General features: G+C 42.6%; 1 protein-coding gene across 4 annotated transcripts in view; it reads right to left on the bottom strand.

Annotated features, from left to right (window-relative positions):
* st3gal4 (ST3 beta-galactoside alpha-2,3-sialyltransferase 4) overlaps positions 1–24,988 on the bottom strand; it is a 135,555-nt gene that overhangs the window by 91,218 nt on the left and 19,349 nt on the right. For 3 of the 4 annotated variants that reach the window (XM_087976489.1, XM_043676905.2, XM_087976490.1), the window contains exon 2: positions 21,040–21,105. The exons of the other annotated variant lie outside the window; for it this stretch is intronic. The gene's annotated coding sequence lies outside the window, so the exon portion shown is untranslated. The remainder of the gene's footprint in view (positions 1–21,039; positions 21,106–24,988) is intronic. 4 annotated transcript variants of the gene reach the window in all.

Here is a 24,988-nt window from a genome sequence, read left to right as displayed (position 1 = left end):
TGTGCCCACCCCCTGCATTTTCCCTCCCTATCCCACGCATCCTGATTGCCTAATTGCATCATAATTGCATTTCTCCCAGCAATAACTCTTGACCTGCAGTAAATACTCATCCCTTTACATCACGAAAGTACACATAGACGAATTGTGGTAACTATCACCAAAATGCTCACCTACCTCCAAATCTAACACCTGGCCAAGTTCATTACCCAGTACCAAATCTAATGTGGCCTCACCCTTTGTTGGCCTGCACCCATTGGACAAAAACTGACCCATGTAAAGTTCTCGAACTATAGTATTTCCAGTCAATATTTGGAAAGTTAAAGCCCCCACAACAACTACCCTGTTACTCTCGCTTCAATCTAGAATTATCTTTGCTATCCTTTCCTCTACATCTCTGGAACTATTCGGAGGCCTACAGAAAACTCCCAACAAGGTGACCTCTCCTTTCCAGTTTCTAACCTCAGCCCATACTACTTCAGTAGATGAGTCCCCAAACATCCTATCTGCAACCGTAATACTGTCCTTGACTAACAATGCCACACCTCCCCTGCTTTTACCATCTTCTCTGTTCTTACTGAAACATCTAAATGTTATTAGACTTCTGAATGGATCTCTCAAATTTCAAATTTAATGTTGACCTCACTCTCTGTGCACCTGCTCTGCAGCCGTAACATTCTATCATTTGCTCTGTTCTATTACCCTAATGCACTTTGCACATCTACTTGTATTGCACACAAAACAAAACTTTTCACTGTATCTAGCTGCGTGACAATAATAAATCAAATCAAATCATAAACCTACTTCGTTTGGGCATGTTTAGTTTGAAGTCCCACCTCTTTTGTCTTAGAAGGCCCCTTCCCCAATTCCAAGTGAATTGTTGATAACCCAACTTCACTTTCTAGAATCCTATAAGACCATAAGACATACGAGTGGAAGTAAGGCCATTTGGCCCATTGAGTCCAATCTGCCATTCAATCGTGGCTGACGCCCATTTCAAAGCCACTTACCCTCACTCTCCCCGTAGCCCTTAATTCCTTGCAAGATTAAGAATTTATCAATCTCTGCCTTGAAGACACTTAATGTACTGGCCTCCAGTGCGCTCTGTGGCAATGAATTCCACAGACCCACCACCCTCTGGCTGAAGAAATGTCTCCTCATTTCTGTTTTAAATTGACCCTCTCTAATTCTAAGGCTGTGCCCATGGGTCCTAGTATCCCCGCCTGACGGAAACAAATTCTCAGCATCCACCCTTTCTAAGCCATGCATTAACTTGTAAGTTTCTATTAGATCTCCCCTCAACTTTCTAAACTCTAACAAATACAATCCCAGGATCCACAGTCATTCATCGTATGTTAGGTCTACCATTCCAGGGATCATTCGTGTGAATCTCCGCTGGACATGCTCTAGTGCCAGTATGTCCTTCCTGAGGTGTGGGGCCCAAAACTGGACACAGTATTCTAAATGGGACCTAACCAGAGCTTTATAAAGTCTCAGTAGCACATTGCTGCTTTTATATTCCTACCCTCTTGAAATAAATGACAAATGACCTAGCATCCTACTAGGTGCCCACACATGCACGTAAAAGGAATAATCCTTTTGCACTGAATTCAGTTGCTGAGCATTTTCAAAAAGGAGGTGTGTCATAGTGACATTAGGTCATAGGGAAATGAAGCCTCAGTTTATAGGGCTCCATAAAAGATGTCTTATCTTACCATCCTCTGTATATAGTGGTGCAAAGTTAGGTAGAGTAATTATAGATTGGGAGACAAAAAGTTTAGATTTGATGTTTCTAAAATTGTAAAATGCTAGGAGGGAGAAGCATTGCGTGGTCCCTCGAAAATGCAAGTACATGAAGAGCCGAACTGAAATATTTGGATCTAAAGGCCATACAGTTAGCAGAACAAGCAGCAGTTTCTACCAAGAAAACAGGTTTTGGAATTTAGCCAATCAAATTTGAAACAGGCATTTTGTTGTCAAAACCATTAGATTGAAATTTGGTAAGTTTTTGGTATCATAGGACCAATCCTACTTTAAGAAATATTGATATGTCATCACAGGTACAAAAGAAGAGTCCAGTTGGACATAGATTCTAGAGCAAGCTGCCATCCACCAGAACTAAGGGCCCTCAGGCCTCGAGAGACAATTGTTGGCTCTCACATCCCCCTCTATTTCTTAGAGAAAGCGCCATCTAAATAATAATAGTACTAACAACAGAGAAGGCATTCCTGACAGAAGAACTGACAGAGAAGGCATTCTTGACAAACAAACTGATGGAGAAGGCACAGAACATTCTGGAATCTGGCTGTATTTTCAAGAGACTAACTTTTTTTAATCTAAGTGGGACTTCTATTTATTGGAACAACATACCATTAGAATCATGATTTATTTGGGATTAGTTAGTAGCTAAAAGGGATTTATTCAGTTTGTTAATAGTTTAGTCAAGTTGTTACTTAACCAAATACATAAATTGTTACATGTTGATTTTTAAAGTGTGTGTCAGGGATTTATTTTATTTAACCATTAGAAGTTGCTGAGAAGCAGGTCATACCACTTTTTGCCCTCCTTTTACAGATTATTGGGTGAGGTGCTCCTCTTTGGATGATTCAGTTTTAGTTCTCAGAGGGGGGTCAACCTCTGCTTTATAACGGACTGGGAGTTCAAGTTTGGGAGTTGGACAGATTTAGAGTACAAAAAGTCCCAGGAGATTTAAACAGTCTTGGGGTCTAGTGTCCTCAATCTTTAAATAAAACTTAAGTGGGAAATCTGTTTAATTTCAGTTGCTTGTTGTTGACTGAATCACAAGTGGGGAAATAACTCTTGACATTGCCAGAAAGATTCTAGGGGTCAAAGATGCTTCCCAAATTTGACAAGAAAGTTAGAAAAACAGAAAAAAGGTACAGAATTAGCAAACATGCCAAAATTAGGTTTAACTAGGGATAAGAAGAAAGCTGAAATTATAACAGAGTTGGCCAAGCATTTAGGTATGGAAATGTGTTGCTGGAAAAGCACAGCAGGTCAGGCAGCATAAGTTTATGCCCGAAACGTCGATTCTCCTGTTCCCTGGATGCTGCCTGACCTGCTGCGCTTTTCCAGCAACACATTTCCAACTCTGATCTCCAGCATCTGCAGACCTCACTTTCTCCTCAAGCATTTAGGTATATCAGAGAAACAGTCAGGTGCAGTGGAGTTAGAAAAAATTAAGTAGCAAATGAGACAATTGAAATTAGAAGATAAAGAAAGGGAAAGAATGTTTAAAAGGCTGTAGTTAGAAGAAAAAGAAAGTGGAAGGCCCTATCACGAGAGAGGAAAAAAAGAGAGAGTTTGAACTTCAGAACTTAGCAATTAGACAGAAAAGGTGCTCGAAAGGAGGGGGCTGAAGGGAGACGTTAGGTTTAGTGAGGATGAACAAACCCTGGTGGGGATCTATTTAAAACTGTCCAAGCATTTGATGAGAAGGATGTAGAAGCCTTTTTCATCTCATTTGAGTAAGTGGCTAAACAAATATAGTGGCCAGGGACCACGTGGGTTTCGTTGATCCTTCCATGAAAGACTAAAGATTACCAAGTCATCTATATAGGCAGCACAATTAGTCAACCTTGCAATAGTTCGTTCATAAACCTTTGAAAGTGTTTGCAGTACTGTCAAAGGTGGTGTCAAGAGAACATGAAGTAGTGAAAAATGCTATTTCAAGTGCCTATGAATTGATACCAGAAGCATATTGACAACAGTTTAGAAATGTAAGGAAGGACCCAGGTCAGACTTATGCAGAGTTTGAAAGAACTAAACAGAGCAACTTCAACAAATGGATGAGGGCATTAAACTTAGAAAAGACATATGAGGTTCTTAGAGATATTATTCTGCTGAAGGAGTTTAAAACCTCACTTCCAGAAGTAGTAAGAACTCATGTTGAGGAACAGAAAGTTAAAACAGCAAGAGGAGGTGCAGAGATGGAGGATGGATACACATTAGTGCATAAATCAAAGACTAGCTTCTGACAGCAATTTCATTCTGAAGGATAGAAATTGGGAAAGAAGGAGATGCTTCAATGAAAAACAAAAAGTAGATCACACTGGGAACAGTTTACCACATATGTAAAATGAAACCCAAGAGGGTGGAAAAGAGCCACTTATATCACAAAGTTGGATTTATTTCACGGCTACTGGCAAATACCTTTCTTGGAGACAGCATAAAAAGCTTTTGCTTTTGTAATTCCAAATGGACTATACCAATCTAAAGTAATGCCTTTTGGAGTGAAAAACACACTAGCCACTTTTCAAAGGTTTATGAACAGAACTATTGCAAGGTTGACTAATTGTGCTGCCTGTATAGATGACTTAGTAATCTTTAGTCTTTCATGGAAGGAGCACAAGGAGCATTTAGCAGAGCTCTTCAGCAATGAAAAACAAAGTTCCTCATAAACTTGGCAAAAACAGAATTTGTAAAGGCAGAACTGACATTCTTAGGGCACAACATTGGATAAGGACGGATTGTACTGAGGAAAGTGGCACAGTGGGCGGCACAGTGGCTCAGTGGTTAGCACTGCTGCCTAACAGCGCCAGAGATCCGGGTTCAATTCCTGCCTGGGGCAACTATCTGTGTGGAGTTTGCAGAGTCTCCCAGTGTCTGCGTGGGTTTCCTCCGGGTGCTCCGGTTTCCTCCCACAGTCCAAAAACGTGCAGGTTAGGTGAATTGGTCGTGGTAAATTGCCCGTAGTGTTAGGTGAAGGAGTAAATGTAGGGGAATGGGTCTGGGTGGGTCGCTCTTCGGCGGGTCGGTGTGGACTTGTTGGGCTGAAGGGCCTGTTTCCACACTGTAAGTAATCTAATCTAAACGTGAAGACAAAGGCCAGCGAGGAATTCCAAAGACCATCCTTGAAGAAGGAAGTGCTATAATTTTTAGGATTGAGTGGATTCTACAGGGAATTTGGAACAAACTTTAATAGCGTAGTGGCACCGTTGACGGATTTATTAAAAAAGAACACAAAATCTCAATGAACAAAAAAATGCCAAGGCATTTGAAAATTTTAAAGAAATGTTAACCACCGCACCAGTTTTAGCCACGCCAAATTTTTTTGAACCTCTTCACAGTCACCGGCAATGCAAATAATGTAGGCATTGGAGCCGCGCTGTTACAGGAGGATGATAGTGTAATAGGGAGGCCAATCAGCTATTTCTCAAAAAAACTCAGTATCTAGAAAAATATTCAACCGTTGAAAAAGAGTTATTGAGTTTTGTAACAGCCTTTCAAAATGTTAATGCTTACATTACAAACAATGCAGAGATGATTGTGTATACTAATCACAATCCTTTGACATTTCTAGAAAGGTTTAAGGTCAAGAACACCAGATTATTTCATTGGAGACAAGCCTTTAATTTATAGATTATACACGTTGCGGGTCATCAGACTTACTTTGGATGCTTTATCGCTAATTTAAAAGAAAATGTTTATATAAGATAGAAACATTAGTGTTCAATGTTGTATATAAATAGATTTAGAATAGAATGTGTAACTCTAGGTTAATGATTTATGGATCTAGTAACATAATAGAATTAAAGTTTCAAAAGAAAAAAATGAATCTCTTTTCATAATGATGATTCTTCATTTTCTTAAGGGGGTAAGTGTTGCGAAGTTGAGTAAAGAACAATTGTAGATTGGGAGGCAGGAAGTTAGAATTTGGTGTCTGTAAAATTGTAAAATGCTAGGGAGAGGGGGAAGCATTGTGTGGCGCTTTTTCTTTGCTTAGAGCTTTAAAACGCAGGTACATAGAGCACCCAAAGTGAAATATTTGTATCAAAAGGCCAAACAGTTAGCAGCCCAAGCAACAGCTTTTAACATGACAACAGGTTTTTAAAGTGGGCGGCACGGTGGCACAGTGGTTAGCACTGCTGCCTCACAGCGCCAGAGACCCGGGTTCAATTCCCGCCTCAGGTGACTCACTGTGTGGAGTTTGCACGTTCTCCCCGTGTCTGCGTAGGTTTTCTCCGGGTGCTCCGGTTTCATCTCACAGTCCAAAGATGTGCAGGTAAGGTGAATTGGCCATGCTAAATTGCCTGTAGTGTTAGGTAAAAGGGGTAAATGTAGGGGTATGGGTGAGTTGCGCTTCAGCGGGGCAGTGTGGACTTGTTGGGCCGAAGGGCCTGTTTCCACACTGTAAGTAATCTAATCTAAATTCAGCCAATCAATTTGAACCAGGCTCTTAGATACAAAATCCTATTAAATTTATAACTGATGGTTTTGACAACATAGGACCAATCTCACTGTAAAAGATATTGATATATGTCATCAAGGGTATAAAAGGGGCACAGACCCCAGAGCAAGCTGCAATTTACTAGAGCTAACGGCCCTCAGCTCTCGAGAGAGAATCGCTGGCTCTCACTGCCTCATCAATGTCTCTGAGAAAGCACCATCTAAATAATGATGGTTCCAACAGGAGAGAAGGCATTCCTGACAGAAGAAACAATGAGAAGACATGGAACATTCCAGAAGGCACATAACCTGGCTGCAATTTCAAAACTGTTTTTTTATGAGTGGGACTTCTATTTCATGGAACAGCTTACCATTAGAATCTTGTTTTATTCAGGAGTAGTTGGTAGTTAGAAAAAAATTATTCAGTTTGTTAATAGTTTTGTTAAGTTGTTCACTGTCAAAGTAAGATCAACAAATTGTTACTTCTTGATTTTAAAGTGATGTCAGTAATTTATTTTATTTATCCATTAAAAGTTGATGAGAAGCAGGTCACACCATTTTTCACACTCTTTTTATGGATAATAGGGCAAGACACTCCTCTTTGGGTGTTTCAGTTTTAGTTATCAGCGGAGGATCAACTCCGCTTTATAACAATAGCCATGTTGTATAAAACTCACTCATCAAGGTTGTGAACTCACATTATGACAATGTACACTCAAGATCTCTTGCAAGGTGCACAAACTCAACATGTACATTTCTATTTCACCTACTGCCTCATCTCACGCTTTGACAAATCTTCGATTCTTCCTATCAGTTGTGAAAGATTACAATCCCCAATTAAACCAACGACCCTCTGGATATTTCTTCCCTTTTTGTTTCCCTCTGATCGCATTTCCTTCTCTCCCAACCATCACTCTAATTTCACCACCAACTCTAACCTTCTCTTCTCCAATCCTGAATGATTAGTCCTCAGCAAAGGCTTCGGCTTCAACGTCTGAGGACCTCTTCTTAATAATTTTCAGTTTGACATAACATAGAGCCCTTCCTCCATCACATTTACCAGACCTGTTGTTTGCAGCCATGCATTTTCTGTTTTTAAAAATCACCAATCTGCATTTGCATTCCAGCAACATCTCCAATTTGCAATGTGTCTTCTTTTCAAACCCTTCTAATCTTCTTCCTCTCTAACTCCTGACAACGCTCCAAAATTGCTGCATTTTCCCAATTCTGTTTTTTGCTATTCCTCGTGATTTTCCACTCTGCAATAGGCAACTATACGTCCAGCGGCTAGGCCTCAAGCTCTGTAATTGATCACTGAGAACACGCAAATATCACACTCATCCTTTAACAGATGCTCCTGAAAACACCTCCCTTTGGTCAACCTTCTGCTCATCTGTCCTGCTGTAAAATTCTGTTGGAAAACCATTGCTGTGAGGTGACTTGGCTTCCTTCATGAAGGTATTATATCAGTGCAAGTCAACATTATTATTGTTGTTGTTGTACTTGGCTGTAAAGCGCTTTGGGCCTTCCAAAGGCTGCAATATAAATGCAGGCCTTTATTCCTTGATATAGATGGGTTCAATTAGACCTGTTTCTAGAAAACAAAGGGATCACGTGATCTGGCAACAAGTCAAGTTGGTGGGATTCAACTGATCATAAAGGGACAAAAGGTTAACACAAACAATTACTTTCTGTTGAGATAATTTATACTTAGCAATCTCTCTGTCCCAATCAGAGCAAACAGTAAAGCTGTTAAGGCTCCTCTGTTCCATTTGAGCTATTCAATACCATGGAGTATTAACATTTGAACTGCAGATGTGATCCATCAAAATAATTGGGGAAGAAAAATAAACAGCTTGAGGGAAGACCTAGAATCAGTCTGATAAAATAAAACCTTACAACACCCTGAAGTGGTATGAAGTTGGCACAATGTGACGGCAACACTTAATCAAGTACAAAATATATTCAAAGATTTTTTTCTAATGGGCACACGGGTGTGGAAACTTGGCAGAACGCAATGTTACTCCAACAAATCGTGCATAAAGAGAAAATTGAAACGCAGTTGGCATAGAGACCAAAAAGGAAAGCTGAAGGAAGAATGAAGGAGACCCAGCACACTTGGAGTGATGAGAGTGGTTGTCTTTTCATGTGTGGTTTTATGCCCACATCCAGTAGTTTGGGTTCATAGAAACAGAAGAATTAGGGGCAAGAGTATGCCTTTAAACTCTTCCAAGTCGGGTCTGCCATTCAATATGATCATGAATGATCATCCCCGTTTCCTCTTTCTCCCCATACCCTTTAATCCCTTTCACCCTAAGGACACTACCTAACCCCTTCATGAAAACATTCAATATTTTGGCCTCAACTACCTTCTGTGATAGTGAATTCCACAGGCTTACCACTCTCTGGTTGAAAAATGTTTCTCCTCATCTCTGCTTTAAATGGCCTGCCTCATATCCTTAGACTGTCACTCCTGGTTGTGGACTCCCTGGTCATTGGAAACATCCTTCCTACGTTTACCTACTACCGTGTTCAAGGAGAAGACATGTCAAGAATGGTTTTCTTTGTGTCTCTATTTATGATAGATTAAGCCTGAATACTACATCACATGGTATTCAGAGTTATACCCAGGCCCTAACCTTACCGTCAGTTATTGATAGACCATTCTATAAACTCTACCATCTAAGACTAGTTGGTCTAGTCCACATGCTTCGCCCTTTCAGTTTTTGCCCTTAATTCCACTCCCAATGTGCTATATATCCCCAGTAAGGAGCAGCTCTGTGATATCATCATAAGGTTTGTTTAGGCTCCTAAAGTTCTTACGCAACGAATGGAAGATGTTTGGGACAATGAATACTGTTAGGGAACAGTGATGGGGAGGAAGCAGGCTAGTACACTGGGGTTCCTTCTCTTCAGATACTTAAGCAAGTGCTTTGATTGAACCTGTCTCTGCCACAGTGTCAGGCACAGCATTCCAGAAACGAACCCCTCACTCTGTTAAAAACGCTTTCCTCATCCTGCTGTAGGGCCCAGTGTCATTCAGTTCACAAGCCTTCTAGTAATGGGAGCAATTTCCCCCATCCTCACCAACCAAGCCTCTCGTGACTTGAATATCTCCATAGAATTTCCACTTAATGTTCTCGTCCCTAGAAAGAACAAACTCAGTTTTCCCAATTTACCCACATAATTAAAGTCTTTTATCCCTTATCTGATAAATCTCTTCTGTATCCTTTTTAAAGCCTTCCTGTCCTTCCTGAATTCCAGTGCCACAATGGAGCATCATGCCCCAGTCAAAGGCTGAAACAATATTGTAGAAAGGGTCATTATAACTCAGGATCCCATCAGCATTTTTAACCACTTTCTCAACCTGTCCTTCTCTTTCCATGGTTTGTGTACGAATGTCACAAAATTCCTTTCTCTGTGCTTGCACTCCTTTTAGAATTGGGCCTTTTATTTTATAGCTCCCTTCCTCATTCTTCTATCACAAGCATGTCACTATTCATTTCTCTGGATGGGGAAGAGCGGGGACTGGATCAGGCTGGGGCATGGAACAGGAGATGGAGGCTCACCCTCAGGGCCCAGGGAAGAACTGCAGGAAGGTGCGCGATGGGAGTGAAAGCTGGACCAGTCCTGGGGTAGGGGAGGAGAAGCCCCTTAAATTCCTCCCCAACTGGCCCATTCCTACCCCACCTCTCCAATAGCACCACAGCTCCACCCCACTTTGCCCTTCCATTGCCACATCTTCAACCCTGCCACCCAGCTTTTCTACCACCAGACCCCATTTCAATGCTGTACCTGAACACTGTACACTTTGTGTATGACACAACAACATGGAGGATCGGGAACCTTGCACTGCTACAGGCAGTGCTACATTTTCTTTCAATCAATGAGGTTATACATGAGATGGAGATGGGTCAGTTAGCTCAGTTGGCTGGATGGCTGGTTTGCAATACAGATTGAAATCAACAGCATGGGTCCAATTCCCACACCAGCTGGGGGCGCTATGAAAGTTCCACCTTCTCAGTCTCTGGCCTCACCTTAAATATGGTGACTGTCAGCTTAACCAAGCACCAGTCATCTCTAATGACAGAGCAGCCCCATGGTCCTCTGGGATTATAGCAAGCATCATTAGCACATGTTATGGCACACCGCCAGGGCAGATGGGGATTTGAACCCAGGCTTTTGCAGTTCAAATGTCTTTAATTATGTGCAGGTCATGAGAATGAACCAGGGATTCACATGTGCTCCTACAAATACACACAGACTGGTGTTGAGATAGGAAGGACATGCTTGTCTTGTGTAACTCAGCAAATCAATGCTAATAGAAGGGGCTATTGACTGGCTCCACATTTCCTCTTCAACTGACTATCAGGACTATTAGATGGCAAATGTTTGCCTTAAAACCTAAACACTGCAATCTAAAACAAGAAAAGAAACTACAATTGTCATAGTCATTGGGGAAAACAGTCGAATATCATTTGAGGGGTATGATTATCCTCTAATGTCCTCAGTATCTGCTGCAGAAAAAATTTATGGATAAGTGGACTAGGGCTATTTCCCAAAAGCCTGGGGTGTGGCTTCCTATAAAAAGGGAAATCAAGAATTGAACATATTTCCAATACTTGGGGATTACTAGATGGTCAGTAAAGTGTACTGTAGTAGTGTCCCAACCTCCAATCCAGGAAATCTGAGTTCATGTCCCACTTAGAGTCATACTTGCTCCAGACATTGTCCGAACAGACTAATTAATTATAAATTACTGGATGCAAAGTATCACATATGGACAGGTTACTGGCTCTAAATCATGTTCAATTCTCAGAAAAGGAGGTTCAAATGGATTAGATGCATGTCACTTTGAAAAGTTTATTTGGAAAACAGTAATTTTTTTTTGAGCTTGATGGAATGTATGGGACATTCCATGGTGACACAAAGAATAGACAATGATATCAAAATGAGCCAGCCACTAGATGTATGAGCCAATAAAATGGAAGGATTAACGGCAGACAGATTGAAGATGAAGGTATCCTTAGCAGAACTGGCGGTTACAGCAGAAGACAGAATTGGAACATTGGTAAACCAGCAAGCAAAGTCCAGAAATGGTCAAGGAGCAATAAATGTTTCAGGTCTGACTCAACATACCATCAGTCAGTGAATTGTCCAAAGCAGAGAGACTGGAACAAGATGAGGATGGCAATGAATCTGATCAAATTATACTGGGCACAAGGTGTTTCAGTTCTGTGGTAAATGTTTTAATCGCAGACTCCTTGAACTATGTATTATTAGATACTGCGTATACTTCATTACATCATATGAAACAGGAAGAGCAGGAGTACCTTATCAAGCTTGGACCACTACCAATAAGATCCTGACTGATCATTGTAACCTTCTCTCTACTTTCCTGCCTGTCCCCCATAACACTCAACTCCCATGTCAATCAGCTCTGAATGTATTCAATTATATACCCATCTTGTGCTCTTTGGAAGAGAATTCCAAATGTCAATGACCCTCAGAAGAAATTCTCCTCAGAGTCTTAAATGAGACACCTGTTATCTTTAAACTGTCTACTCAATTCCCATGAAAACAAGTTCCAGCACCTATCCTATAAACACAATCAGGAACAGTCATATCTTCGTAAATGGATATCGGCTTAATCGGCCCAGCCTTTCCTTTTAAGTCAATTTCTTCATTCCAGGAATGAGTCAACTGAACTTCCTTTGAACTCTTCCCATAGGCAGTGCATACTTCCTTAAGTAAGGAGACCACAACAGTACTGCCAAGTACCAGCTACCCTGCACAGCTAAAGCAAGACTTAGCTAATTTGCTGCTCCATTATTATAAATATTCCATTTCCCTGCTGAATCAGTTGTGGTACTTTCATGTTAAACATTCACGATTCATCTAAAGAGATTGTCCAGATTCTTCTGCATTGGAGAAAGGCTGCAGACTGTTACATTTAAATAATATTCTGCTTTCCTTTCTTCCTGCCAAAGGAGACAGCACTCCTATTTTATACTCCATATATAAAGTTTTGCCCATTCCGCATACCTATTCAAACCCATTTAGGCACTTTGCATTCCTTTTTGTATGCCGTGCCACTTAGTTCTCTGACTGAGCAAGTCTCAACAAATAATAATTTGCAGCTCAATAAAGTTAATAATCACACAACACCAGGTTATAGTCCAGCAAGTTAATTTGAAAGCACTAGCTGTGGAGCAGGACCATAAGACACAGAATTTATAGCAAAATATTACCACGTCATGCAATAGCGCTCCAAAAGCTAGTGCTTCCAAATAAACCTGTTGGTTTATAACCTGATGTTGTGTGATTTTTGATGCCTGACCTGCTGCGCTTTTCCAGCAACACATTTTCAGCTCTGATCTCCAGCATCTGCAGACCTCACTTTCTCCTCGAAGATTTTAACCTACTGCGAATCCTCTTACAAGGATGCCTTCCTTGAAGAAGCTCTCTTCCTCCCTCTACAAAGATTTCAGTGATTCCCTCTCTCACTGCACACCCCAAGTCATCTCCTAACCTGCAATCTTCTTCCTGACCTCTCCGCCCCCACCCCAGTCTGACCTATCACCCTCACCTTGACCTCTTTCCACCTATCGCATTTCCAACGCCCCTCCCCCAAGTCCCTCCTCCCTACCTTTTATCTTGGCCTGCTGGACACACTTTCCTCATTCCTGAAGAAGGGCTTATGCCCGAAACGTCGATTCTCCTGTTCCCTGGATGCTGCCTGACCTGCTGCGCTTTTCCAGCAACACATTTTCAGCTCTGATCTCCAGCATCTGCAGACCTCACTTTCTCCTCGATGATTTTTAACTTTGTCCATCCCAGCCTAACACCAGCTCCTCCATATCATCACATCAATAAAGTGAAAACAATGCAATGCAAATTATTTACTAGTGAATTTTAATCAAGTCTTATATTAATGACAATGGAGTTGGGCAGAAAAGTTTTGACCCAAATGCACAGCCAGCCAGTTTGTCCCAGAGGCTGATTTCTAGCCCATTATAGCTACACTGTCAACAAGTATTGCCAATGAAAAAAAACCATTGTTGAACTGCATGTGTTTCCCATAGTCACCACTAGCCCTTTGAGTTTTATTTGCAATTGAGTGGGAAATAAATATCAGCGAGAGAGAGAAAGTGGGCCCATTTCCTGTTCTGCCAAGATCACGCAGCTGATATATTCTACCCTCAGGTAGACAACATACTGATTTCCCTTTATCTAAAGTGCTTGTTACATCCTCAAAGAACTCTAATAAATTTGTCAAACACAATTTCCCTTTCACAAAATCATCTTTATGAAGCCTAATGATATTATGATCTACTAAATATCCTGTGGCTTCCTCCTCAATGATGAATTCAAATATTTCCCTAATGTCAGATCTTAATCCATATGGTTTACAATTTCATACTTTCTGACTCCCTCCTTCCTTGACCAGAGGTGTTACATTTGCAGTTTCTCTCATCCACTGCAACCATTCCAATAACTAGACAATTTTGGAAGATTATGACCAATGCATTCACTATTGCTGCAAAATATTAAGAATTTTAAGATCCTCAGGAGCAAACCATGTGGTCTGGGGAGTTTCCAACCTTCAACTGCATATAAAATGGTGGGAGTAAGCCAATTTATGTAGTCCATGGAGATAATCATCAGTTGCTGAAAAAGCCTTCTATGGAAAATGCATAAATGAAACCTGACACCGAACATAATCATGCAATTCTTTTTTGATAGAGGATTATTCTGTGTACTGTTCCACCACCCCCACAGTCAAACCTGATCCAAGTGTTAGATAAGTCGTAATGACAATACAGGTCAGAAAATAGACAGAACATTACATTACATAGACATTTTCCTTGTCCAATTTCTAATATTTTTAAAAACCCCGTTTAAGGAAGCAGGCATTGTCAATAAAGAGTTTATGAGATTGAGTAAAGAGTTTACAAGGTTAAAATAAAGAGATTAGTGAGAAGCATGAAATCTGTAAAAAGTATCAAAGTCAATGGCAATGACATTTTATCAGTTTTTTGTATGCACGTGTTTTTAATGAGGTAGTTACATGGATATAAAGGCATGGGCCTAAGTTAGAAATATTTCAATCCAGATTTCATGGATCTGGTGGCTACATTAGTCTTCCTGCAATAATCCACAACAAGGCCAAAAGGATTATCGGAGACAAAATCATGGAGAAATGGATAGGGATCTGACATGGGAGACCCACTAAAGTTTCTGACTGATCATGTACTGTAAACAAATCTCTCACACTTGATTTCCAAAATAAAAGTTATACCTATATGACACAAGATAGCTTTGTTGGGAGTGAGTCTCAGATTTGCAGTTATAGAGTCATAGTCAGAGAGATGAACAGCACGGAAACAGACCCTTCAGTCCAACCCGTTCATGCTGACCATTTATCCCAACCCAATCTAGTCCCACCTGCCAGCACCTAGCCCATATCCCTCCAAATCCTTCCTATTCACAGACCCATCCAGATGCCTTTTAAGTGTAGCAATTGTACTCGCCTCCATCACTTTCTCTGGCAGCTCATTCCATATATGCACCACCCTCTGCATGAAAACGCTACCCCTTAGGTCCCTTTTAAATATTCCCCCTCTCACCCTAAACCTATGCCTTCTAGTTCTGGACTCCCACAACCCAGGAAAAACACTGTCTATTTATCCTATCCATGCCCTTCATAATTTTGTAAACCCCTATAAGGTCACCTCTCAGCCTCTGACGATAGGAAGGAGACCAGAATTGCACACAATATTCCAACAGTGGCCTAACCAATATCCTGTACAGCTGCAACATGACCTCCTAACTCCTGTACTCAATACTCTTTCCGATAAAGGAAAGAATACCAAACGCCTTCTCTACTATCTTATCTACCTGTGACTCCACTTTCAAGGAGCTATAAACCTGCACTCCAAGGTCTCTGTTCTGCCACACTCCCTAGGACCTTACCATTAAGTGTATAAGTCCTGGTAAGATTTGCTTTCCCAAAATGCAGCACCTCGCATTTATCTGAATTAAACTCCATCTGTCACTTCTCAGCCCATTGGCACATCTGAGGTAACCCCCTTCTGCTGTCCACTACGCCTCCAATTTTGGTGTCATCTGCAAACTTACTAACTTTACCTCTTATGCTCACATCCAAATCATTCATTTTAATGACAAAAAGTAGACGGCCCAGCACCGATCCCTGTGGCACTCCACTGGTCACAGGCCTCCAGTCTGAAAAACAAACCTCCACCACCACCCTCTATCTTCTACCTTTGAGCCAGTTCTCTATCCAATTGGCTAGTTCTCCCTGTATTCCATGAGATCTACCCTTGCTCAACAGTCTCCCATGGGGAACCTTGTTGAACGCCTTACTGAAATCCATATAGATCACATCTACTGCTCGGCCCTCATCAATCCTCTTTGTTACTTCCTCAAAAAACTCAATCAAGTTTGAGACACATTATTTTCCATGCACAAAGCCATGTTGACTATACCTAATCAGTCCTTGCCTTTCCAAATACATGTACATCCTGTCCCTCAGGATTCCCTCCAACAACTTGCCCACCACCAACATCAGACTCACTGGTCTATAGGTCCCTGGCTTGTCCTTACCACCTTTCTTAAATAGTGGTACCACCTTAGCCAACCTCCAGTCTTCTGGCACCTCACCTGTGACTATCGATGATACAAATATCTCAGCAAGAGGCCCAGCAATCATTTCCCTGGCTTCCTACAGAGTTCTGGGGTACACCTGATCAGGTCCTGGGGATTTATCCACTTTTACATGTTTCAAGACATCCAGCACTTCCTCCTTGGTAATATGGACATTTTTCAAGATGTCGCCATCTATTTTCCTACATTCCATATCTTCCAGGTCCTTTTCCACAGTAAATACTGATGCAAAATACTTGTTTAGTATCTCCCCCATTTTCTGCAGCTCCACACAAAAAATCCTGACAAAAGTTAATTGCATTAAACATTTTTTCAGCATTCTCTGACTACATTCTGCCAGCTTCTTTCCCCTTTAACACTTTGGTTAAAAAGCATGCTGAAGAGATCGTCAATACACTGACTTCTAACAGTCCAACTATGCAGCGGGGGCGGGGGGGGGGGGGGGGGGGGGGGGCGGGGAGGGGTTGGTGGGGGTGGAATTACACACCAGTTACAGCTGAAGTTTCAAGCAAATGACTGGCACAGAGTCTGACCCAGAACGCCAGCCTTCCCATTAAATGGCTCTTCTGCGAATCGACTTACTTCTCAACTCCCTTCAAAATAACATCCTGACAATTCATTCAGGTTCATTCACTGCAAAAAGGTGAAAGGTCAGCTAAGAACCAAGGAAGCGGATCGGTTGCTCAGTGGTTAACACTGCTGCCTCACAGCATCAGGCACCCAGGTTCAATTCCGCCCTCAGGTGAGCAGTTTGCACATTCTCCCTGTGTCTGCGTGGCTTTCTTCCCACAGTCCAGAGATGTGCAGATTCGATGCATTGGTCATGTTAAATTGCCTGTAGTGTCCAGGGATGTAGGTTAGGTGGATTGGCTGTGGGAAATGGCTTACAGGGATGATTTACAGTGGGATGGGTCTGAGTGGGATGCATTTCAGAGGGTCAGTGTAGACTCGATGGGCTGATTGGCCCTTTTCCACACTGCAGGGATTCTATGATTCTAACCCTAGTTGCAGACTAAAATTGGAACAGAGCTCCTGCTAGGCTGTTTTGAGGCTCCCCAGAGCACTGCTCCCAGCCTCATTACAAGATTACCAGCTGTTTATTGCTTTGGCTTTTCCATTTTCAGCTTCTTCTCCTCACCCACCTCTCTACACAATCAGTAACAATGCAGCCAAACCCTTCGACATGGGAGCGGGGAATCGATCAGCCATAATAATGTTCTATTTCATTAGAAGAGATAAGGAGAAACTTCTTCAGCCAGAGAGGGGTGAATCTATGGAATTCAATGCCACAGAAAGCTGTGGAAGCCAGGTCATTGAGTATATTTAAGAAGGAGATAGATAGGATCTTGATTGTGAAAGGGATCAAGGGTTATGGGGAGAAAGCGGGAGAATGGGGTTGATAAACTTATCAGTCATGATTGAATGGCAGAGCAGACTCAATGGGCTGAATAGCCTAATTTCTGCTCCTATGCCTTATGGCCTTAATAACGGCTCCTGCTCTTCCATCAGGGGTCCCAGCCTTGTTGCTTCTCCAATCATAGCTTCTGTCTCTGGAGTTGCAGCAAGAACAGGAGAGATAGTTTCAGTGACTGGAACAGCTCGAGCAGCCAGCACATGAGAGCGGATCTGTGATTACAGGAGCAGCTCCTCATTAACTCGGTCTCGCCCCTGTGCTCGCCTCCCCTTCAATCAAACGTCTGCATTAATTTCCAAATTGTAAGGAGCATGTGCTTTCAAATGTTCAGCCCTGGTCGGTCTCTAGACGTGCCATAATGCAAAGCAATAATTCACAAGGGAAGTGGGAGTTTTTTTTTTCGGAAGAAATCCGTCCCACGCCCTATTGTGTTTGTGCGCTAATGAATTCTAAACCTTGTAGGAGACACACTCGCACCAATGCCTCACCAGTAAACATTGCCCACAGAAGCAAGCTAATACTTGTTTATTGCCGCAACTTGCCAAACTGGCACTCACACTCAAAATATGAGCAAGCGTCTTTATTACGTGCCAAAATCCAACATCCCTGTCAACTCTGTCTGAACTTGGTGAACAAGTAATGAAGGCAATGGCACAATGATTATGTAAACAGTCGAGAAATCTAAAGCCTCAGGGAACATTCTTCATTCCAACGAAGTGTCACTGAACTCAAAACATTAACTCTATTTCACTCTCCACAGACCTTCTGAGCTTCTCCAGCCCTTCCTAACTTTGTTTCAGATCTCCAGATTCTGCAGTACTTTGCTTTTAAATGTTCTGGAGACACAGATGAGTCACACCATGGAAGACTGGGAAATCCCATTTCACACATTTCAGCCTCTGGGGAAGGAAAGCTGCCATATTTACCAAGTCCAAACATGACTCCAGACCCACAGTAAAGTGGTTGGCTCTGAGCTTCTCTCTAAAGTGGCCCACAATTGCTCGGTTGTATGAAACCACATCAAAATCTAAAGAAAATTGGAGGGATCAGTTGGCATTGACCTAGGCATTATATAAGGACAGCAGCAATTCCAACACAGATCCTGCAAAATCCCCCTTACCAACATCTAACATCTTGTGCCAAAACTGAGAGAGCTAGCTCCATAGACTGGACCTGACGCTGTCATTGGTACAAACGGAATTATACCTTTAGCGTCTCAGTCAACACCATGCTGCTGGTCCCTTACACACACCTGTGTGTGTGTCTGCTCAAAAACAAACCCTGAGACAGAGGGAGGGAACAAGGCAGGCAGAGCAAGGAAAAAGGAAACTTCGGAAAACTCCCAGTCCCAGAGGAGAGGTATTGAATCAATTGACCGAATAATCAATTATCCAAATGAAATAGTGCTGGTCCATCTCGTTCAGATAATCGAGGGGCCTCTGTAAAAGCCTACTGAATGAAACACAAACAAAAGAAAACAGAATACCTTAATCTATTGGAAAACCCAATAAAGAGATTAAGAACTGGTGAAGTTGATGTAGATGCCATGTTGGATTTGGCAGTGGAGGTAGCCCAGGACATGGTGTCCTTGGCAAAAGGGGAGTTGAAGTGGTCGGCCACAGGGTGGCGGGATTGTTTGGTGCGTGTGTCCCAGAGATGTTCCCTGCAATGTTCTGCTAATTGGTATCCTGTCTCCCCAGTGTAGAGGAGACCACATCAAGAGCAACAGACACAGTAGTTGAGATGTTTGGATGTGCAGGAAAATCTCTGCCAGATGTGGAAGGATCCTTTGGGGCCTTGGATGGAGGTGAGGGGGGAGGTGTGAGTGCAGGTTTTACATCTCCTGCAATGGCAAGGGAAGCTGCCAGGAGTGGAGGTGGGTTGGTGGGTGGCATGGACCTAACGAGAGAGTCGCGGAGGGAACGGTCTCTACGGAATGGTTAGGTAGGGAAATATATCTATGGTGGTGGGGTATGACTGTCGAAATGGTGGAAGATAGTGCATGGTATCCAGAGACTAGTTGGATGGAAGGTGAGCACCGGGGGCTTGTTGCAGTGGAGGGGTGGGGGTCGAGGGCAGAGGTGTGGAAAGTGGAGGAGATGCACTGGAGGGTATTGTTAGTCACGGGGGGGGGGGGGGGGGGGGCGCGGGTGGCAGGGATTGTGGTCCTTGAAATAGGAGGCCACCTGGGATGTCCAAGAATGGATACGATCTTCCTGGAAGCAGACACAGCAGAGGGAGAGGAATTGGGAATAAGGGATAGTATTTTTACACGGGAATGGGAGATGAGAGGAGGTGTAGTCCAGGTAGCTGGACTTGAATTAGATGTCCATGTTGAGTCAGACACAGGAGATGGAGGTGGAGAGTTCCAGGAAGGGGAGGGAGGTTTCTGAGATGTCCAGGTGAACTTGAGGTCAGAGTGGAAGACGTTCATGAAGTTAATGAACTACTCAACCTCTATGTGAAAGCACGAGATGGCAACAATACAGTCATCGATATAGTGGAAGAAAATGTGGGGAATGATGCCAGTGTAAGTGCAGAAGATGGACTGTTCCACGTTCCAGAGGAAGAGGCAGGCATAGCTGGGGCCCATGTGGGTGCCCATGGCTACCCCTTTGCTCTGAAAGAAGTGGGAGGATTCAAAGGAGAAGTTGTTGAGGGTATGGATCAGTTCTGCTAATCGAATGGTGGAAGGGTACCGATTGGGTCGATGTGAGAGGAAGAAATTGAGGGCTTGGAGGTCCTTTGTCATGGTGGATGGATGTGTACAGGGACTGGACGCCCATGGTGAAAATGTGGTGTTGGGGGCTGGGGAAATGAAACTCATGGAGGAGGTGGACGATGTGGACGGTATCCCGAATAAATGTGGGGATTTCCTGGACCAAGGAGGACTACACGCTGTCAAGGTATGAGGAAATCAGTTCAGTAAGGCAGGAGCAAGTGGAGATGATGGGTCATCTGGGGCAGTCAGATTTGTGGACCTTCGGTAAGAGGTAGAACTGGGCGGTGCAGGGTTCTGGGTCTATGAGGTGGGAGGCTGTGGATAGAATACCCCCTGAGGTGATGAGGTTGTAGATGGTCTGGGAGATGATGGTTTGATGATGGGAGGTGAGGTCATGGTCAAGGAGGCAGTAGGAGGAAGTGTCAGGATATGAGCCAAGTGCTGGCAAATGGGACTGGATTAAATTAGGATATCTGGTTGACATGGATGAATTGGACTGAAGGATCGGTTTCCATTCTGTACATTTCTATGACTAAGTATTTTCTCACATCACATTTCCTACTTTTGCAAATTGCTTTGACTCTGTGATTTTTGGTTGTCAATCATTTTATGAGTAGGAATAGCTTTTTGCAATCCACTCTATCCACCCCGAACATGATTTTGAAAATCTCTACCAGGTCTCCTCTCTCCAAAGAGAACAATCCCAACATCTTCAACCTATCCCAGTAACTGAAGTTTCTCATTCCTGGAACCATTCTGTGAACCATCTCTTTTGCAAGATCGAAAAGGCTCTTTCTCTAAAGGACTTTAATGAACAGGTTGCGTTCTTACACAAATCCAAAAGCTTCAAGATTTCTTTTATTTTCAGATTTCTCTTAACAAGTGAATTCACATTCCCAACAGTCTGATCTGAAATCTCTGAATGACTAGTGCAGTAACATAACCACCACATAACTGCATCTACCCTCAGTGAAATTATAATACAGCTCTCACTGCTTGCCACCAAAACATGCTTCAGACTATCACTTACCCAATTGCTGTCTGCAGCATCTGTTCACAATCTGTTGGGAAGAGATCAAGACTCTGATAGAGCTCACTGAAACAGATAAAAAAAAACACATTTTGAGAGGCACCAAGTGTCATATTGTGTTCTGTCTTCACTTGCCAGTACAACAAAAGAACTGACATGAGCAAAAAAACATCAGAAAGAACATGTGAAATACAAAACGAAAACACTGATTGCTTCCAGGTGAATTTTATGGAGACATGACAGCACAGAAAGAGATTGTTTGATCTTGTACAGCCATGCCGTTAGTCCCACTCCAACCTTCTATCCCCTTGCCTTTGAAGTTTACCTCCCTCAGATGGTCATCGAATTTCCTTCTGAACCCAATGATCTTATCCGGATCCAGTACCCTCGTTGGCATAGAGTTCCACTTCGTTTGCACTCAATGCATAAAAAAAAAGATGGTCGGCACATCTTTCCCAAGACGTTACATCAATGTCCTTTAGTCATTGTGCCATCAACTAAAGGAGCAACTATACAGTTACACACTTGGCTGGAGGATTAGGTTGAGGAGCAGTAGGAGGTGAGCAACCTTAGAATCATAACAAATAGAAGCAGGAGTAAGCCATTTCAGCAGAACTTTGGCAGAGAGGTAACATCTATTCAGACAAGTCCTGATGAACCTATCCCAACAGTCACTGCATCAGAGATCAGATCAGTTTTCCTTTGTGTGAATCCAAGGAAAGATACGGGACCAGACAGTGTAGCAGGAGGTGCGCTCAGAACACGCGCAGACGGACTGGCAGAGGTCTTCTCAGACATCTTCAACCTCTCCCTGCAGCAGGCCACTGTCCCTGCCTGTTTCAAGAGGGCCAACATCATCCCTGTGCCTCAGAAGGCTCATGCAGCATGTCTCAATGACTACCGCCCAGTGACCCTAACTTTGGTGGTCATGAAGTGCTTTGAAAGGCTGGTCAGAGCATTAATCAACTCCAGCCTCACCACTACTCTTGACCCACTCCAATTTGCCTATCGGACCAACAGATCCATGTCAGATGCCATATCACTTGCCCGTCACTCCTCCTCAGAACATCTTGACACCAAGAACAGCTACATAAGAATCCTACTCATTGACTACAGTTCAGCCTTCAACACTATTATCCACTTGAGACTGATTACTAAACTTAGTGACCTCAGACTAAGCCCCACTCTCTGCAACTGGATCCTCAGTTTCCTGACCCACAGGCCACAATCAGTGAAGATTGGGGACAATATTTCATATTCACTAATACTCAACACTGGAGCCCCCCCCAGGGGTGCGTACTCAGCCCCCTACTGTACTCACTGAATACCCATGACTGCGTCACCAAATACCAGACTAATGCCATTTACAAGTTCGCTGATGACACCACTATAGTCGGTTAAATCACAGATGGTGACAAAACAGACTACAGACGGGATGTGCACGACCTGGAAAAATGGTGCACTGAGAACAACCTAGCTGTCAATGCCGGCAAAACCAAGGAACTCATTTATGACTTTCAGCGGGATGTTACTCATGCCCCCCTACACATTAACAGCACAGAGGTGGAACGAGTGGAGTGTCAAGCTCCTGGGGGTGGTCATCCACAACAAGCTTTCTTGGACTCTTCATGTGGACGCACTAGTTACAAAGGCCCAACAATGTCTCTTCTTCCTCAGGCAGAAGAGGAAATTTAGAATGACGGCAAATACCCTTGCCAACTTTTATAGGTGCGCCATCGAGAGCATTCTGTCTGGATGTATCACTACCTGGTATGGCAACTGTATCATTCGCGATCAGAGAGTGGTGAACTCGGCCCGGACAATCACAAAGGCCAACCTCCCATCTACCAGGCCCGCTGTCAAGGAAAGTCTGCCAGCATTCTCAAAGATCCATCCCACCCTGGCAATGTTTTTCTACAACATCTACCTTCGGGGTGAAGGTACAGAAGCCTGAACACATGCACCAGCCGGTTTCAAAACAGTTTCTACCCTATTGTTGTCAGAATACTGAATGGACTCACAAACTCTTAACATTCGCCTGTACCTGTGTTTTTGTTTTTGCCTCTGTTTACCTATTATTTACTATCTATGCTACTTAACTCTGTGATCTGCCTGTATTGCTCATAAGGCAAAGCTTTTCACTGTGCCTCTGTACACGAGACAATAAATTTAATTCAATTCAATTCATTTAACCTAAGCTTGCTCTGCCATTCAATATGATTCAATATTCTTTTTCCTCTTTCTATCCACATCCTTCAATCCCTTTAAACATAAGAATTCAACGCTTTAGCCTAAACCCCTTTCTGTAATAGAGAATTTCACAGGCTCACATTTCTCTGGGTGAAGAAAGTTCTTTCCATTTCAGTTCTAAATGGCCTACTATCCTTATACTGTAACCTGGGCCTTCCCAGTCATTGGGAACATTCTCCCTTGATTTACCCATCTAGTCCTGTTCGAAGTTTATATATTTCTATAGGTCCCCCTCATTCTTTTAAACTCCAGTGAATATAGTCCTAATCAATCCAGTACCTATTCTTACATTAGTTCTATCATTGCATTGGTAAGCTTTCATTAAGGATTGTTGATCTAAAGTTTAATTTTACTATATTATATCACATCACTACAAAACAAAAACCTAATAAGAACTGCAGCTGAAGTTGAGCTCCACCGAACAAGAATAGTTACTTCCAAGAGATGTTAGTAGCATTCAGTGAGTGTTAATAGTGACTTCAGTTAGCTGGGATTGAGCTAAACAAGTCGGGGATCAAGAAAGAATGTTTTTCTTGGGAAGGATGTGGGGGTGGTGGTAAAGAGGAGGTGCAAATGCTGTCAGTTACATTTTGTAAATTTATGACATATACTTTCTTCATGCATTCCTATAAATGGGGCTTTACACTGCATGAGCTAACACAACTCTGCAAGCACTATAGCTGGGAATTTCCTTTCAGTGTTAAATCCAGTGTAATGTCAGGCAATGTTGAAGATCTTAACTGGTGCATGGGAGAAGATGGTCACTGTTTCATAATAAGCTGCTGAGTGCTCTTCAGTGTAAGGATTTCTCATGAGCATGGCAGTCTTTGCCCTCTTCTTCCTGTAACATAGGTCAGGGCTAATTAACATTCAATTCCCTTCGCAACCAGTTTTAACATGACTTGGACATGCCAATGTTGGACTGGAATGTACAAAGTTAAAATCACACAACACCAGGTTATAGTCCAACAGATTAATTTGGAAACACTAGCTTTCAGAGCACTGCTCCTTCATCAGGTGGTTGCAGAGTATAAGATCATAAGACATAGAATTTATAGCAAAAGTTTAGTGTGATGTAACTGAATTTATGTATTGCAAAAAACCTGGATTGTTTGTTAAGTCTCTCATCTGTTAGAATGAACATGTTGGTTTCAGTTCTTTCGTATGTAAATCGCAGAACTTTTTAAAAGTTACATTCCCCAGTGAACTATTGAAGGTGTGAGGTGCCCTGTGTGAGGCTGTCTATGCCACAATGTTCAGACTAATCTAAAACAAAAGGATTTACAGAATCTTATATGGATTCATGCAGTTTTTGCGCAAAATGACATGTAATTCTGCAAGTACAAATTCACCCCACAAACTTATGTGTGTGGGTGTGTGCACGCGCAAGCGCGCATGTAGGGGGGCAGGGAATGTTATGAGTGACTGTGAGAGAGGGGTGTATGTGTGAGTGTGAGTGTAAAGGGGTTTAAGTCTGTAAGAGGGTGCGTGTGAGTGTGTATGTGTGAGTGTATGAGAGGGGGTCTGCATGAGTGTATGGGTCTGTAGGAGTGTCTGTGTGTGTGAGAGTGCGCGTCAGTAAGAGAGTGCGCGTCAGTGTGGATTGTTCAGTGATAGTGTTTGACAAGTCTGATAAACTCAGTGTGCACCTTTCTGGGAGAGTCTGTCTGAATTGCTAAGCCACAGTGTTTGACAAGCT

This window comes from Chiloscyllium plagiosum, unplaced genomic scaffold, assembly GCF_037043375.1.
Source record: "Chiloscyllium plagiosum isolate Xiang-an unplaced genomic scaffold, Cpla_swu_hap1 HiC_scaffold_29, whole genome shotgun sequence".
Taxonomy (NCBI): Eukaryota; Metazoa; Chordata; class Chondrichthyes; order Orectolobiformes; family Hemiscylliidae; genus Chiloscyllium; species Chiloscyllium plagiosum.
Note: the sequence above shows the minus strand (reverse complement) of the source record. Positions and strands in the feature narration are given on the sequence as shown.